The 14,786-nt window shown below is 37.8% G+C and overlaps 1 protein-coding gene across 4 annotated transcripts in view; it reads left to right on the top strand.

Annotated features, from left to right (window-relative positions):
- Positions 1-14,786, top strand: part of peak1 (pseudopodium enriched atypical kinase 1) — a 104,263-nt gene that overhangs the window by 15,043 nt on the left and 74,434 nt on the right. For all 4 annotated transcript variants that reach the window (XM_015388774.1, XM_015388777.1, XM_015388772.1 and 1 more), the window contains exon 2: positions 6,322-6,432. The gene's annotated coding sequence lies outside the window, so the exon portion shown is untranslated. The remainder of the gene's footprint in view (positions 1-6,321; positions 6,433-14,786) is intronic.

The following is a 14,786-nucleotide window of genomic DNA, read 5'->3' as shown; positions in this document are numbered from 1 at the left end:
GTCAGCATTAGTGAACTACAGCACTATGAAGGTCAAATGAGACTCGTGGCGGTCCTTCAGGCTTCGATGCAAAGAACTGCATGGTGGAAAACTAACACACCATGTCCAAGGTTAAACATGGTGGTAGCAACATTAGATTGGGTGGAAGATTTTCTCTAACAGCAGCTGAGAAGCCCCATCATTTTTAACAGACATACAACTAGAGCTACCATATCATTATTTAGATCAGGGTAGGTAATGTCCGTCGCTGACGATCACGGTCGTGCAGCTTTTCCATCCAACTGTGCATCAACACACCTGAAACAAGACTGAATAATGACCACGGAATGTCAATGGCCATTAACCGTTTATTTGTTCAGGTGTTTGATCAGGGACTAGGGTTGGGAATTGATAAGATTTTATACGATTCTGATTCCCTTATCGATTCTCTCATCAATTCTTGGAAACCTGGGACTTTCTATTTCTGCCTGCCTCGGAGAAAACATAAGGCAGTGAACGGGAGCTGCCAGCCTCTGAGCCAGCCAGGCTACCCGTCTCGTCACAGTCTTCCAAATCTAATGGAGAAGGCATCCGTTTAATGAAAAAGCATTACTGTACAATTTCGGGAAATAAACTCATCTCCCCTGATTTAAATAAATGAGCGTCACCTTTCTCTTGCTCCCTGAACTGCCAAGCAACTTCGTAGCATGTTTCCTTACATCCATTGCAATAGCTAGAATCATGTAAGAATTCCAGTATTTCCAGCTACCAGTAGTTCTAATTAAGCATGCTAGCAATGAAGGGCTGGAATAACAAGTAAGGCACATTCCCTTAATTACCCAAAGAGAGGTAGGACATTGGTTTATTTCCAGAAATTGCATATGATTTACTAGGAACCACATTAAGCACAGCCAGTGATATAAAACTAGCTACTTACCACCAGAGCTGGCTTCCATGCTGGTCGTAACTTTAGCTTCTTTCTGGAAGGCATCAAAAACATGGCCTTCGTTAAAATGTATGCCATTTTGTGTGTGTAGGTGTTTCTGCATGTTGGATTTATTTTCAATAACTGCAGGACAGTGTTGTTTTAGGCCTAATGTTGCTCTTTCCTGGTTTGTTAGAATGATCCAGTCAAAGTCCAGTTTTGGTAAGACAAAAAATTTTCATCCATTCTGGCAGAACCTGAGCTACTGAGACAAAAACTTTAAAAAAAGAATCGGTCTTTTGATGTGCAGAGTTGGTACACACCTACTTCAGAGGCTTTTCTCTATAATTATAGTGAAATGGGGCTCATCAGAGTATTGACTCTTGGAGGGAGATGAATGGAAATGCAATAGATGGACTATGGGTTTGGGAAAATCATTTTTTTTTTTTTTTTGTTTTTTTAGCCATCTATCCCTTTCCTTTGCTTCATAAGTTAGTGTACTTTGTCATGGTGTATGGCTGGACAAAAAGTGAAGATCTTACATGATAGCCGCCAAACTTAAGTGTTTCTCTGCTAGGCAGTAAGCTACTTTAAACTGGGTGCTGCAAAGGAATGCTCAGCATAAACAAAGAGACGTTGGTTTTTATCCGTCACCCTCTCTATGTTTGGTTGAATAAACTCTTGCAGTTCTGGGTTACTTTTATGTGGACTGGAGTTTCTGAAGCTTAGTGAGTCTGCAGACCAGCAATTAGTGCTGATCATAAACAACCAGCATCCCACTGAGAGCTGTCATGGGTGGCTGCCCTCACCACGACAATTTGGAGTTTCCCCTTTGTCCACAAATGCGTTGCATGTAAAGCCAGCTGCCCACCCTGAGATTTAAACTGTAGGCCTACTGAGTGGACTGAAAGAAAGTTGGAAAGTCTGTGGCAAAATCTCAGGGAAGTAAAAGGAACCCCATGTTGTATAAGCGTGGCTATAAAAGGGTTTAACTCGGACGTTTGCATCCAGGAGGCGTCACACTCCTCGACCTGAATCATTTTTAAATATAGAGGCTGATGCCATCTGAACGTGAGCAATGCCTTATCTCTGTGATCAGATGTGAAACGTTTTCCGATCCGCCTTCAGCTGCGTTGTGATGACCTCATGGTTAATGCATTACTCAACCTAACTCCCCGGCATTTGAAGTTTAATGTTCATACCTTCACGGTGATTGTAGCTGTTCAATCACATGCCAAACTCTACCTTGTTTACAAGATTTCTGACTTGTGAAATCATCTGTGGATAAATAGTCACTGGCTTATGTTTGGATTGGCTAGGAATGGAGGTAGTATGGGCCGTCTTTCCCAAATGTTGCCCCAAATTTAAAACCTTGAGCTAGGTTTGAACTCTAGTTGTCTTTTTGAGTTTGAATCATGAGTTTTTAGCCTCATGTGATTATCATGCTGATGTTTATTGTGTAGGGAACAAAATCTAGCTTGAAATCTCTGTGAGTCAGCTGGCTGCTCCTTCTGTGGCTTTCTATCCCATTTGGAAGGGATGCAATTTAAGATGCAAGCCTCAGTGGGACAAGCAGATCAGCATTTAAACTGGAAAGTAAAATATTTTAGGAAACTGGTTAATGTTCTTGTAATAATCTAATTGAAAACGGAAAATTTCTTTCTTTTTTCATTTGGTGGTTCCCAATCTTTTCATGGGGAAGAATAAAAGATTCCTGCAATCTTTTGAAGTAATTGGAACTTGATTATATATTTGTTTTGGTTTGGATAAGAATGTTAAAAAAAATAAAGTGCAGGAAAAAAGCATGACTTGTATTTTCTGGTTTTATTCTGGTCCTATTAACTAAACGTCTGTCCTAAGCATTAGAACAGCACACAGCTTGTCTTTAAATGACTATTTCTTGGATTGTGGCTCCTGTCTAGTAAGGAGTGAATACCCGATACTTGCTGTTTCAATCCAAATCCTTTAATATCATATACGGTTTCAGGGTTAGTTTGATACAAAGTCTTTGATCCAGGTTCTGTTGAGCTCTGCCTGTTTTCTTCCCAGGAGGATCTCAGCAGTTCTTTAAGTTAAAGATCAAACAACTGTCACACATGCACAGCGTGTAAATTATTATGGTCCAACTACATTCCGTTGCCATGTCGGTTCAGTCCTGATCATTTCTAAAGGGAGGTATACCATATCATTGTAATAGCAGACTGTGTATCTGAAAGTCCTGCAGCTAAAGGAGAGGTTAGAGGAGATGCTGGTGCTGTTAGGGTGCAATAAAACACTGGCATCACGGCCATTTGTATTCATCTCTGTGTTTATGCTGATTGCCTTGCTAAATTCACAAAAAAACACATGGAAATGTTCGGCCGCCTGTGTCTTTAAAAAAAACAACAAAAAACAAACTGTGGTGCTATGGTAATTAGAGCTGGAGGAAGGAAGTGGCCATGTCTAAAACCAAGAGTAAATGAAAGCCCAGGGGAGACTTGGCCAAGATCTGTGTTTTAACTTCATACTCAGGGGCACTTTAGACCTATTACTTCACTTTAACCTAAAAGCATTTTAACTTTGTTGTCTCCATTGGTATCAAATTATGTGGGAAGTGTCTGGCCTAAGCTTCAGGAATGTGAGGATTATCGTGTATCTATGGATCATTTTCCACCTTGTTTACTTTGACGTCTTATTTCTTCTATTCAGTTTGAAATGGAAAAACAACAAAAAGAAAAAGAAAAAAAGATGAACAGCAATGAAGACTAATGAATAGATATATAGAACCTCAAAAATCTAGAAAGTAAAAATTGTTGTTATTTTATAAATAAAGGAATAAAAACAATGTTAAAAATAAAATTTTATTATTCTTTTTAAACTTTTCGCTCACTTAGACCTATGCAAATGTATTCTTTTTTCTTTTAGACTTGTATTTAAATCTTTAAAGATTTATTTTTATAAAATCAACCTGCTAACAGCTTTTAAATCCACACAGTCGTGCTTTAAATCATTCTTACTGGACAGTTTTCAACTATGATTTAACCTGAAGGTCATAATTACTTTTATTTGATGCAATACAGTTTCTATATCAATATAAACAAAGTAGAAGCATCAGGAAAAACTGCCAAGAATGTCCACAGAAGACTCCTGTGTAAACTTCATTATTTTTGTCATGTTTATAAAAATCCTTCAAACTAACATTTTAGAATTTACTCCTTTAAAAAAAACATAATATTTAATGCGACCGGAACCTCATCCTATGACTAATAATGTAATTATAGATTGTAATGTGTATTTAAATATTGGAAAATTAATACGATCCTTATTAAAATTAAATTATATTGTGACTAGAAACAATTCATCTGATTAATCGTGATTAATCGATTATTGAAATAATTATCAACTAATTTAATGATTGATTAATCGTTAACTGGGGTATAGAGACTCTAAAACACAACTTTAGCTAACAGAGCAAACCACTTAGAGCAGACGTTTACCAAAATTGAAAAAAATATATATTTAAACATTTTACAGTTAAGATAAAAAAATTGTGACATAATAATATTAAATCATTGTTGACCCCTAATCAATGCTAAGTAAATGTGCAACATAACCTTTTATGTTCAACAAAAATTTGGTTTGGCTTTCCTACAGCTACGTACTAATAAATTCTAAATAGGATGGACAAAAGGCGAGATAATCCCCCAGCGGGGCCTGCAGTGGCCTTTATGTTAGCATTAGCAATCGGATTACATCACTATAATCTCCCTGGTCTCTAAGGTCTCTGCTGGCATGCATCTATGCAGGTTAGTTAGAGCAAAGCAACATGGAACACAGAGAAAACAGACTTAATAAGCTGTTTTTAGAAGCTAATAGCCTGTGGTTGGCTGCTGGGTGTGAGTGGAGCAAATGACTGACATGTTAACCCTATCAACAGGAAAGTAGCGGTCAACAATGCGAAAGATGCATTTCGAGCAACGTGCATTAAGAACGAAGCGAAAAGTCGATAACGCAAATCAGTATTTAAAACCCTAACCCAGTATTTATAAACCTGAACTTTACTGCGATAACCAATCAGGGACTGGACGACACTGTGCAACAGATACTCTAAATTATATCCATTTACACTTTTATTTAATTGGATAACTGTATAAACGAACCCATTCTATTAAAACATACAGTAGAGAATACCGATACAGATTTCCACAAATAAAAATTAACAAAAAACTGCAAATAGCATGGAAACCTACAAAGCTGCAAGTGGGTTTAAAAAACTAGCTTGTTTTCCCACACCCACCCCCTATGCTCTCCTCCACCTACTGACCACTAGAAACTAATGTTTGTGTTGGATTATATGCTAAAAAGGAAATAATTTTAGCATGTGTACTTGCTGGGAGTGTAAACAGCTTTTCCTCCCCAGGCCCTTAACTCTAATAGTTTAAAACCGCATGCTGAACTCTACAATAACAATTCCTTATTTAGCTTGTTTTCTTGCCTGAGCCGACTGCCGGGTAAGAGGGTGAAACATTACAGCAGAGATTAATTTAAGGGAGGGGAGTGGCTCCTGTCTAATTTCTGTCAAGTCACTGCTTTAAATGGGAAGTGGGACGTGACAGTGTTGGTATTTGTGTGTTATTCAGTCAGCATTATTCATTCATCCTGGTTCTCTGTCTTTCTGATCTGATCGTTAGCGTCCACCAGAAAGGAGCTGTGTTTGTTTTGTGCTCTGTCACGTTCACAGCTCGGTTCCTTTTGGAAAGCAGTGACCACTAAGAAATCATTATTTTATGTCTAGATGATGTGAGGAAGATGTGGGTCAATTCTCTTTGTTGGTATTCAAAGCTTTGTGATTATTATGGTTATATACTCTATCTTAAATATCTGATGATTATTGTGGTTAAAAGTCCTTACTGATCACCCTCTGCTTTCTTAACTTTATAATTAGGTGCTAATTTTAAATCAGTTTGATGCATCAGCTCATTATTGCTTTTTGTAGAATCAGTCATTAGATGCAGACTGACCATTGTAAGCAGTTCTAGTCTCTCTTGATTTTAAACCAATATAAAATGATGGTATGGTTCATGCTAAACTCTACCAGTTGGCTCTAAATTGGATGTTTTTTGCATAATTGAAAGCAAAACTATTGTTAGTTTTAACCTTCAGGGCCGATCAAGCTAAAAATTAGCCCACTCTAACCTGCTTACCTCCAGATGAAAGTTGTACACTCGGTACAGAGTTCTGAGCTATTCAGATCATTCACCTTCATCAACCAGAAAAGCAAGCTGTAGGAATGTTTGAATGTCTTTTTAGGCTGAATCTCAATTTTTGTTATCTAGCCTTGCAATCATATCGGATGTCGGAGGATGCACTCGAATCTTTTGGTGACATTAATCCAATTTCTGCCATGTTTCTGTGGCTTTTTTTTTTTTATTTTGTAGGAAAACTGACTGCAGCCAGAAGATGTTCTGCGGCTTCACATGAACCAGCAGGAGTGCTGAGACTTCAGGCTTTAGAAGATCAGAGGAAACAGGGAAGCTATAACCTGGCAGGTGAGCCAAGTCAGACTTTCTGTTGCCGTTTATTACCTAACTGCCTTCATTTGCTGAGTTTAGCAATTATCACAGCGGGGCTGCTGTTTCCCTTTAAGGTGTAATCTCTTCTGGTTTGACAGTTTTACATAAGCTCTCCTTTTTTCTGCTGTATAAGAAAAATTACTTTTATCCCAACACCTTTTCATGAGCTTTAGTTATAGATATTTTTCTGTCATTATAGAGATTTAGGAGGATTTGGGTGCCATGCAGGGTTCTACATATAAATCACTCCTTACAGTATAAAGAGGAGCTGTTGTGTAAAGTCATAACTGGGGGTTAGCTTTCTTGAAGAGATTGTTGTTGATCTATTAGTCATTATGATATCTTGCGCTCGTTTAAATATCCGGATGATTCTTCATTTACATAATGCTGTAGTCAAGCTTTCCCAGGCAGACTGGAGGGCATAATGCGTATTTCTGATTGTCCTTGCTTGCAGAATGTGATCATTCTTTGTCTTTATTCTTTTTCTTCCTGATTTATCTTTTTTAGTGGAATCTAACTTTGATATAAGACAACAAAACCTAACATCTAATCTTGCATATTAAGCTATTTTGAAATAACGTTGGCGTTGTTGTTGTGAGTGAGTCAGTAAGGTGGATGAAAACAGCTGAGTAAAAGAAATATCCAGTTTCTGGGTCACTTTAACCTTTGATAGATCATGCCTGACTAATTTTATAAAAAAATTTATATTAGGATGTAAAGGTAGATTTGAAAAACCAAACTTATTATTATCTCTCTGTAAATTTGATCTGTTTCAATATACATCAACTTATTTTTATTCTTAAATTGTTTCTGGTTCTGAGCTATTAATTTCATTAGCAGAATCTAACAAAATACATTTGTCATATTGCAGAGGCATGTGATTTGGGTCACATTACCTGTAAAGGAAAAGTCTGGTCATATTCATAATTCAAACTTCTGAAAGTACTTTGAATCTGGAATTATTACATACTGTTCAATAAATTATGTGTGTTTAATTAAGAGTCGTTTTGATTTCAATGTGTTTACTGGAGACATCCATGTTTGTCAAAGAACACTACTAACACCTACCGGTTTGTGACTTCATGGTGTGGTATTGACTGTTGATCAAGTCCCAGTGCTGTATCTGGTGTTTGCCACAACGCGCTATTATCCAAATTATATTGAAATCATTCTTCTTCAAAATATTGGCTGCATATGGCGGGTTTCTTCTCTGGCCAGAAATTCGATGGCAAATCCTCCCTCTTCAAGTTGGCAATCCAACGACGAACCTGTGGTAGATCATGAATCGAAAAGGTGAACACATTTTTTTTTTTCACTTTTACCCGATTTATTACAACATCCAACTGCATGTGGACATCGTCACTTTAACTATAGCTCTCGTGAATTTCAATGGAGAAGTCCTCTCGAAATGTAAAATAGATGTTGTTGATTGCAGACGTTGAGTATTAAAGCGGGGAGAATGGCGCTAGACTTACCGCAACGTGACATCACTGCCGGAAGATATCAGCAGTGAGGTGTTACTATATTTGGGTAAAAATGGCCGGTCCCAGACAGATCGAGGTTTTGTTATTTTTTTTTTTACTGATTAACACTAAATTCAATAAAATCACCATGAATGTATTCGTTTTAGGTATAAATAATGATCCATTGATCAATCCTTGCTGACCAGACTTTTCCTTTAACAGTAGTAAGAAACTGAATTACTCCCTTCAGCCCTTTAGTTGGCATTAATGCTTTTAAAGCAGGCTTTCTGGCACACAGACGGGAAGACAGAGTTGCAGATAGCCTGCAGAACCATGCATGTGAATAGAAGTCATAATAGAAGTAGGCACTTTTCAACATGGTGAAAGTACTGCAGCACTGGAGTACAGATGAGAAAGTTTTCAAGGTCATAAATACATCAACATGCCTGTGGTTAATAAAAATGAACCTTAAAATTTGATTGCAATCGTAATTATGGTTGAAAATTATTCAGATTTATTTCAGTTACTGCATCAATGTGAGTTTTGGAGAAAATGTTTCAGCAAAATCTTTTATTGTATTGTATTATTTTGAGATTTTTAAGCGTTCAATGAAAATGAAATGTAGTAGAGTTTGGTTTAAGTGAGAATGAATCCTGGTTTATTTGCTGTATTTCTGCTGCTGGTTGTTGCTTTAAATAACAAAGATCACAAAATGTACTGATAATAGATTTGCAGTTTAATCTGAATTACTTTGAGCAGAATGGTAGGATAAGCTTGAAACGTTCAGTTTAGTGGACTGGACGTGAAGTTTTCTAGAAGACGTTTCACCTCTAATCCAAGTGGCTTCTTTAGTTCTCACTAGTGGTAGGGAGACCTGAGATTAATATATTGTTGGTATAACAAGTTAGGAGTGAAAAAAGGTGGCTATGATAGAAACGCTTATTATAAAAACAAATAATAACAATAACAATGAATAGCAAAAAGTAGGGAGCAGCAATGGATGAGCATCTCTAGGCAGGGCTGCTGTATGCATTGATGATTTAATGAAAAAATGCAGGTATCAGCTTAGCCTGATAAACCAGAGTAAATGTGAGACTAAATGTTTAATTTAGTCTGGCCCTGATGAATGAGACATTGGAAGATTGTTGATGAGAACAACCCGTTGTTTTTCAAACCATGTCTGTGCCTATTGGCCAATGCTCTGACCAATGAGTGCAACTGACTGTGACGTAGGAAGCGCAACAGGAAGATTGTGGGGGAGTGTAAACAAACAGCCTGTCGTTAAAACAGCAAATACGTCCTTCTTAAAAATATATGACCGTAGACCCTCTTCCTGCTCACGTTTCAACAAAAACGTCTAATCTTTCCAAAACTGATTCCAAAGCTCAGTCAAATGAGAACTGTTCAATAGTTGTTGCCATCTTCCTTGTTGTACTTTCTCCAGCGTTGCACAGCAAAAATGATTTTGGCTGCTGGCGGGTGGGGCTAATTTACTAGGCTAGTATCCGCCGATACCATACAAGAAATTACACTAATATGAGACTAAAATATTAGCGGCTGATGTATCGGTCCTACCAAGTTGTAATCGTAGGTTAGTTAAAAAAATCCATCCCCATTGAAGATAGCGTATGAACAGCTTCTTCAGTTGTAATGCAGGAATACCATTTTACCATCTGTCAACTAGTTAAACTCTCATTGCTGACAAGTGAAATCAAAAGAATCTAAACTGAAAACTCCCAGGGCTGAAGGGTCTTTATATGCAAAAGAAAGAAAGCCTATTGTTTTCTTTTTCATTTCTTCATAAAATTTTCACAGAAAAACTGACCAATAAACCAGAACCAGACAGTTTTCAATGTGACCGGTCAGTCATAAACGCCAAACCTCATCTTTGTGTTAGTAGTGAGCACATCAGAACTTACCTGGTAGGATAACGGTGTAGGTACCAGATCTGCCCTGTCGCTTCTTATGACGTCAATATATGGCAACTCCGTTCGGACAAACTGTATTGCACCCGTTTGTTAAGGATTGAATCTCTTTTGGATTTTCAGCATATTATTACCTTTATTTGCTATTATTTCACATGTCATTGGCGATCTAAAGTAGCCGAAATTAGAAAACAATCATTGTCAGTCTTGAAGGAAAGCACTGCCTTCTAAGACAGACTGAGCTCTGCCATTTAACAAGGTAAAAAAAAAAAATCTCAGCTTATTTTTATTCTTTTTGTTAAGATCTGAGGGCAGGGGAGGACAAATGGGACATCTTAAAAAAAGATTTTGGTAGAGATTTTAGACAAATAAAACAGTTATTCTACTTGTAGAAAATGAACTGTTGTTGTTGATACAAATTCAAAAGTAGTGTAGCTTAATATGGCTAACTGACTGAGCTAAAATAGGCTAACCTGTTGGCTACTGAGCACAGCTAGCCACAGCGCTACCCAGCTCTCCCCCTTTACACCATGGTTTAACAGTTACTTTGTTCACCAGAAACAGATTCTTTTCAGTTTTGTTACCTATGAAGTAAAACTTTATCGGTCATTAGACACAGTAACACTACAGATACTGCCGACTCGGGACACAGATGCTGTGTTCAGCCAATCATATAGTGTAACGTCAATGGCATGCGCAGGACCCTGAGCAGACTTGACCACCCGAGCAGATCTGGTACCTACACCGGCACCAGTTTAGGTGGAAACTCCCTCTATAGAGCAGAGTCAAATATAACTTTATTTACCATCAGTAAGGTGGTTAGAGTGAAGTCAGAGGAAGTACAGAGATGTGAGGTCAGAGGAAAGTTTATTTTTAAGACGTGTTGGTACCATCAGCCGCAAGACAGTGAGACTTCAGAAAAAAGTAGGAAGTGCTACAGCAAAGTTCTTTTTTGAACTTTTCACCTCTGTCATGAAACAAGCAGAAAATAATTTGTCCTTTTAATGATCTAAAACCTGATTAACACTGCTGGCTCTGTTGCATTGTGGGAAATTACTTCTCTTAATTTCCTCAATTAATGGTGGCTCACAGTAGAGCTGTTTGGAAAATATTTTCCCTTGTTTCATATCGTTCTTGAACCGTTAATTGAATTGGCCGAAATAGTTTTTTTTTTTTTTTACAAACTAGAATTGAAATAAATCTACCACACAGTTTTGATTGGATCTGTTTGGTAGTCTCACCTCTATGCATAAATGTTTCCTTTTTCAAGGAAACAGCAGTGCATTTTACTCTTTGGTCAAAATGTAATTATTGAATGAACACAAAGTTTACATGAGTTAAGTCCTGCGTGTTTTATAACAGAATTGTTACAAATAAAAGCAGTTAAACCTTGATTAGTGAAACTGAGCTTTAGCAAAAAGCTTTTTTCTTTTCTCACTTTAAATGTTCTGTTTCGATGATGGGTGCAATCGGAGTCCAACTGCTCCTTAGTCCCTGTGGAGGTGTAAAGTGTTATGAAAGTCGATGCTTATTGACTGACAGTATGTGCATATGTGTAGATCCATCATTTCTTTGACTCATAGAAGCTCAGAAAGTTCCTGTGTTTATTGATTGTTGCATTTCCCCCCCTGGTAATTCAAAGTGATAAATGGGCTGAAATATGAGTAACTAAATCTGCTTTGTTGCTGAAAGTGCCCTTGCCTTCTTGTTTGTGAAGTAAATAATGTATAGTTTTTTTTCCCTTCAGGACCCACTTTGAGGTTTATTGAATTGCTTCATAGAAAATATCAACCTTGGAGCAAAATGTTTGAAAGTGGAGAAAGGCTTGACTCATTATGTCCTTGAAGCCTATTACGTTAAAATCAACAGAAATCAATAAATTAGAAGGCATCTAGAACATTTGTTCCTATCACCCATCATGTTTGTCCTGCTAAGTGGAGTGTGCAAGATAGCAGCTGTTGGAGTTCCCATCAGAGAGCAGAAATGGATTTCACAAAGTCACAGATGTCTAAGACATCAATATAAAATGATCTGCGGTTTGGCTCTCTGCTCCTTTTCTCCAACTACCATTCAGGGAAACGGATGCATTATACACATGTTTTCTAATAACAGTAATTGGATTAAAATGCCTCAGAGGGGGCAGTAATTTTTTACACAACACTATGACCTTTGGATGACATCTAAAAGATCCAGTCTGTCTGCTTTTTTTTAAGTCCCTCTCCTCCTGACCTTGGAGTATTTAGTCTAACTTTATAGATGTACTTGGGTTCTTGATGGATAAGAGAGCTTGAAGAGGTGCCGTAGATGTTTCCCATAAATCCCACTAAGTTGTATCCCATGTTGCCTGCTATAGTTACCCTGAGCCTTTTCACTTTAGTTATGGTAGGAATTTGGCATTGCATGAGAAAAGGTCATCATTCCTCCTCGCCTGTCATAGTTCTCCTTAAGTCAAGGCTTCCAACATGCAGACATTCTTTCCCACACACATAACCATACAGTGCTTCATCAATAAAAACTACAAATATTTATTATTTTAGGAGCTTAGTTGTTCTTTGCTCAGAGACTTTAGATGATGTAAGCATAATGCTTTATTTAAATGGCTTTCTCTACTCATGCTAGATTTTAAATAAACTCAAAGTAATAGCTTCCACATGTTGAGAGGCTGAGTCACCAGAATATAAGTAACAATTTCCAGCGAAAGTGTGTCAATACACTAGTTTACATTAGATAATGCATAATACTACCTACCTCTTTAGACATTTGGTAGTGATCTGGGTCTTCCAGCTGCTTTTAGAGTCCTGGTGCTGTAGGTGAGGGGCACAGGGCTCGTGGAGGGAAGTCAGTAATATTTTCAAAAAAGGTCCTGGAGGGGAAGCAGCCCTCAAATTATTCTTTTATTGTCATTTTGTATACGCTTTGTGTATACAAAACAAAATATCAATTCAATTTCAATTCAGTTTATTTATATAGTGCCAAATTCACAACACATGTCATCTCAAGGCACTTTACAGTTCAACCAGATCATACAGTCAAATTGATACAAAGTTTCCTATCTAAGGAAAAGCAGTTGATTGCATTGACTCATTGACTCAAATACAATCCCTCACACTAAGCATGCTTGTAGCGACAGTGGAGATGAAAAACTTCCTTTTAACAGGAAGAAACCTCCAGCAGAACCAGGCTCAGTGTGAGCGGCCATCTGCCGAGGCCGACTGGGGTTCATAATATCATTTATTAAAGCTTTCCAGACAATAAATTAGCATTTCCTTAAAGTGCAGCAGTGATCAAATGTTAACAGTGTGGGAGAAAAAAAACATAGCATTCATATGGAAATTTAGAGCATTAATATATATGGTGCAAATATGTAGTATACTTTGTTTGGTGTTATCAGTGTGATGCTGAGTTAGTGAAATGATTTAGAGTTTTTTCAACAGTTCACCAGTCTGATGGCAGCAGGAAAGAAACTGTTGCAGAATTTGCTGGACCTGCATTGCATGTTGGGAAGCCTCTTCCCAGAGGTCAGCAGGGAGAACGGTCCATGGTGGGGGTATGAGGAGTCGCTGGTGATGTTACAGGCCGGGGATACGCAACGCTGGGATGAAATGTCTTTTATTTAGTACTGCTTTAAAAATATATCCTTTCTTTATGTTATTATGTTAAATAATATGAAGTGTTTCACATTCTCTGTAACTACTCTGAACCCCAATTATCTTCTCTCCATCATTCACTGTCAAATTACAGAACAATTGCTATTTTCTGTTCCATTCTGGTCCATCTGGCTTTAGCTGTATGTCTTGTTCACCCTCTCTTTATGCACATTGTCATTGCATTATTATGTATAAGAATTAGGAGATGAGAATGTATCATTATTTGACCACTATTTTAATCACTGTTTTAGCAAAGGAGTGCAGTACAGATAAGGTTTTTAAAAAATAAAAAAAATCAAAGACAGAGAATGTAATGGTGACAAAGGATGGAGTGCGGGGAGGTTTATGGGTGCCTATTAATTTTAGCCACTAAGAGGACTGTTTCATTATCCTACCTCCAGTGCAGACACCCTCCAGCTTCTGCCTTCTCTCCCACCTCTGTCTCTCTGTTTGCCTGGCAGGCTTCTCTGATCTACCACTGTACTCCTTTCACCTCCAGCAGTTGGCGTCTAGAAGCTAGCTTCGATCTGCTGCTGCCTCTTTCTGCTCTGTCTCCCTGGCAGACTTTTTAGAGTTAGCACCATCCTGCTTCCATCCTCTGCAGTTAGCCTAGGCTATCTGTAGCATAAACATGGATAGACCCCACATTTTCGGGTTAGAGGCTTGCCAACAGAGCGGCCATCTTGGGTCAGACCAAGCTGCAGTCAGAGATAATACACGTCAATTTAGTTAAATGATATTTTATGACTTCAGACACAATCTGGTGAACTCTCAAACGATTTCCAGATAAATTGACAGTCAACATTTTAGGGGCTACATAGTCACAACACCAATTGATATGAAAGATTTTTTTAAACAAATATGTAATTATGATTTCTGTATTGACAGTAGAAAACTTCCAGAGCTACCTGTCAGGATGCCTGACTGCTTTTTTTGTCTATGGGTGCACAAATAAAAGGAGACTACAAGTCATCGTGGCATAACCTTTCATAATTTGGATTTTAGATAATCGTGATGGATTAGCACTCCAGAAGCTTCAACGGGATGTCAAATAAGCAGTTTAAAGTAGTTGTAGCCTTTTCAGTGATTTTCTCAAGTGTAGTACATTACTTCCTTTTTGTTTGTTTCAGAATAAGTGTGTTGAGACATTGATCCTAAATGCCTCATCTTCATAATGTTAGCATAGAGCAACATTGATTTTGTCATAAAAGTTGTGTGTGAAGGTGGTGCAGCGGTTAAATGCGAGTCCAATAAACGGAGGCCTCAATCCTGACCCGGCTGTCATGGGTTTGAAT

The sequence above is a fragment of the Cyprinodon variegatus genome, unplaced genomic scaffold, assembly GCF_000732505.1.
Source record: "Cyprinodon variegatus isolate N-32 unplaced genomic scaffold, C_variegatus-1.0 Scaffold434, whole genome shotgun sequence".
Classification (NCBI taxonomy): domain Eukaryota; kingdom Metazoa; phylum Chordata; class Actinopteri; order Cyprinodontiformes; family Cyprinodontidae; genus Cyprinodon; species Cyprinodon variegatus.
This window is presented reverse-complemented; position numbering and strand designations above follow the sequence as displayed.